Below are 4,302 nucleotides of genomic sequence, written 5' to 3'. Positions count from 1 at the left end.
AGGCATTCTGACCAAAAGTAGGATCACTGATGGCTTAGTAATGTTTGAATGGGGGAATGGAAACACAGAAATCATTATAGAGAAAACTGGGGCAAAACCCAACTGAGAATATTCTTACTGGATGCTCTCATGTACTGTAGGTGGCCCTCTCTGCCTTCCATTTGCACTGCTTTTCTTAATCTGATACTAAAATTAATTTATATTTCCTAAGTCCATGAAATCAATGATTAGAAAAAAATAGATGAAAGTTGTATTGGTTGGCAGAAGGCAGTGTGGAGATATTGAATGGAGAACTAGGACTTGCCCTCATGTCTGTCCTTAGACGGGCTCTTCATACTTTAGGATCCAGTAGAGATATTTATTAGTCTGCTGTCAGACTCACTTTGCTATGGTTGTCTCAGCAGTCAGGAAGGTATGTGTTCCACAATTACATCGGAATTGATTATTAAATAAACTTTTCTCTAGCTTAGACACTGTTGTTATACTTTATGATTTTTTTTTACTGTTAATATTGTAGAGTTTTTCAATTTATTTTCTGGTAACAAATTAACAGAGTCTAAAGAGTAACAAACATCATTTTCACCAGGGTAACTTTTTACAGAGACAGTTGCATTGAGTGCACGCTTCAATGTAGCCATCAGCTTGGACTGTGATGCTTTCAGATGCTCCAACTTCAAAAAGTCTTGGTGCTGAGATGACACATCTGCAGAAACAGGAAGAGAGAGGCTCAGTAGCTTTATGTGACACAGTCTCACAGTGCTGGTTCAAGTTCCCTCACTGTAGATTTATTTCCAAATAAGTATATCTAGAAGCTATCCTTTAAGTTTGTAATCTATAACAAACTTTTCCATAATTTCTGAGAAGAGATTTCTTGAAATTAAATCCTGAAAAATAGAACTGAGAATATGATTTATAGTTAAAAACACAATGGATTTCCCGGTCTATCTGAAAAGGATTTAATAAGGCCATAATAACATTATTATTTTATATGCTGATTTAAAAATAACAACATAAAAATGTTGGGGGTTGGTTCTAATGTTTTGAATTAATCAGGAATCTGTGTGTCCAAACGATGAAGGTCCTTGTCCTCAACTGGTTTTTGACCCATCAATAAGGGTGGGGAGAGAAAGGGGCAGAACCTTTAGATTTGAACTGGGCTAGGAACTGGGAGAAAGGAAAGCAGAGAATCACCATGACTGTTGGGGTTGGGGGAAGATGGAACTTAAGAGCTGCAGGAGGGAAAGCCAACCAGCCATGTAAGAATTCAGGTAAGTGGCCACTGGCCACTTCCTCAACTGGGCCTGGGGTAGCAGGAGAGGGTTTAGGAGTCTCAGAAGTATCCAAGGGGAGTGTTTGCTAGAAGGGGAAGATTAGGAGTGCCCAGCTTTTGAGCTAGTTACAGCATGTCAAAAATTAACTGGCGTGTGTGTGTGTGTTTGTGTGTGTGTGTGTCTGTCTGTCTTTCATTCGAGAATCAGCGCCTGTGACCCACCAGGACCCAAAACAGTTTAGCTAAACTCGCTGCTACACAAAAAACTAGGTTGATTTCTACATGTAAGTGGGCTCATTTTTCCTCAATGAAGAAAAATGTCAAATGGGCACAAGTCATTGGTTGCCATCTGTCTTCTGATGGCAGAATGAGGTAACACCACTAACCTTTTCTGTCTTCTGATGGTCAAGTGAGATGATACCGCTAGCGTTTTCTGAGACAAAAAAAAAAAAAAAAAAAAAAAGATGTCTCTGTGCTTTCACTTTTTTCTGTGGTGGGTTAAATAAGAACATATCTATAAAAGCACCCAGCATGCCTGTACTCAAGAAATAATGATACTCATTAAAGTAGTTGAAAGAAAATGATTTTAGAAGTATGTATTATATCAGTGGCTAAAGATAAATCTACAGTACAAATGAGCGAGGGGACTATCTAAAACCCAAAGCAGGGGACTAATCTGAGCTGACAAAAATCATGCATTAGTAGAGATCTGCTTGAAATTTAACATTCCAACCACTTTATGTAAACATGACTGCTACTAGCATTAAGTCCACCTGCTGTGCTCCCAGTGAACTATAATGACTTTAAAAAGGTAGTATGCTTTATCTAAATTATTTTATTTAAATGTATTAATATTACTGATAAATACTAGCACATTAACACTTAACAAATAGAAATGTATAAATTATTAATGAATGTTCAATGTAAATTAATATTTGTAAGACAAAATCAAAGAGAAAAATTTGAAACTGTAAATACCATTCAAGATGTAACATTTATGGATTGTAATGTTCTTTTAAAAATATAATTTTAGTGGTCAAATATATCTGAAAAACTATTTTAATGAGCTGGTTCTTCAAATATTTAAATTTGAACAATCTCTTCTTATGCATTTCAAAATTGTTCTAAATTATTAGTCCACATTTTTGTTTTACAGATGAAAAGACAAACATAAAATTATATTACTGAAACAGAAGTGCATTTAGTACATAGCTTTTCATAAATTATAGAAAGATTGTGCATTGGATTTTCTTCCTCAGTGCCATGAATTTCCATGTAGAGAAACTAAATCAGTAAGTCCCACTCCAATGTGCATCTAAACCCACCAACAAGACTCCTTAATTAAAGATGGCTCATGAGCTGTGGTTGTCAGGAAGCACATTTGAGTGTTCATTAATACACTTTACCCAACAATGCTGTTACAATACTGAAAGAAATCTAAACAGTCACAGGGGACAAGTACCTGGTTCCTTAAGGGTGGGAATTCAGGAGAAATTGATGGTGACTGAAAGGTTTTATGGACTCACCAGCTAAAAGGAAAATATATGTTGTTCATAATATAAAAGTTTAATCCAATTTTCATTAACATGTATTTTAAAATGCTGAAATATTTGCAGATTTTTCTACCTTTGTTTAAAAACACGGTGGACTCCTAGTGCAGTGTGTGTGTGTGTGTGGGGGGGCGGAACACTGTAATGTTTGGAGGAGAAGTCTTGCTTCAGCCTTCTCTGAGGATTCTGGGAAGTCTGTTGGCACATGCTCTGTATACATGAAGACCTACTCAATCTCTGTAGTTTCCTCTTACAGTTTATTCCCATTTTACAGACAGTACTCTCATATTTCTCTGTCTACATCTTTTATTCTACTTGGATTATTAGCTGTTCCTCTATCTACCTCTTGGTCTGTGTTCCAGGAAAACATGGCAGAAGCATTGACTTCGAACTGTTAGCTCTGCTAAAGAACATGTACATGAAACCACAAAGCACAAAAGTATTGTTTTTTTGCCATTTTAACACATGAGCTATTAGTGTTAAACACACTCACATTGTTGTGTAGTGATCTCTAGCAGTTCTCTGCCTTGCAAAACTGAAGCTCTACTCATTAAACAATGACTTAGTTTTTATCCTTTCCCATAAACTCTTGGCAGACACAATTTGAATTTCTGTTCTCATGAATTTGACTAATTTAAATATCTCTTTTATTAGCAGTGTGTTAGCTACTTTCTTTTGCTGTGATTAAACACTGTGACCAAAGTAACTTACAGAAGGGAGGTTTGTTTGGACTTCATGACTTTGTGGTAAGAGTGCATCACAATAGGTAGACATAGTGATTGGCACAAGACAGCAAACTTTTGTGAGCTCTTAATCTGCAAGCAGGAGAGGAACTGGGGCTGGCAGTAAGCTTTGAAACCTCAAATCCCCAGTCATGCATTTACTCCAGCAAGGCCACACCTCCTCAGCCTCCCCGAACAACTCCACTTGTGAAGGGATGGGATGGGGGTGGGGGGGTAGGGGAGGGGGTAGGGGGGGACCAAGCATTCAAATGTTGGAGAGCATGGGGGACTTTGCCATTCAAACCACCACACCCAAGATTTCTTTTTCTGTGACTGGCTTATTTCACTTCACGCAGTGGATTTGTGCTGAAATAGGAAAGGATCTTCTCTTATAGGCTGAGTAGTGGTGTTGCATACTATTGTACACATTCTATGTTTTATTTAACTCTTCACATGTTGATGAATTTTATGCTTTTCTCCCACCCCCTTGTTACTGTGAATGATGCTGCTCAGAATCTAGATGTGCAGATATCTCTATAAGATTCTGATATTTGGGCCAATGAGATGGCTAAGTAGGTAAAGATGCTTGTTGTACAAGCTTGTTAACCTAAGTTCTATCCCCAGAACCCGTGATACAAAGAGAGAAGGACAGACTCCCAAAAGTTGTTCTCTGACCTCAACATGTGCCCTGTGGTACATGCCTATCCACACTCATGCATATTCTCTCTCCCTCTCCCCTCTCCCCTCTCCCCTCTCCCCT

The sequence above is a fragment of the Grammomys surdaster genome, unplaced genomic scaffold (genome assembly GCF_004785775.1).
Source record: "Grammomys surdaster isolate TR1022 unplaced genomic scaffold, NIH_TR_1.0 223, whole genome shotgun sequence".
Classification (NCBI taxonomy): domain Eukaryota; kingdom Metazoa; phylum Chordata; class Mammalia; order Rodentia; family Muridae; genus Grammomys; species Grammomys surdaster.
Note: the sequence above shows the minus strand (reverse complement) of the source record.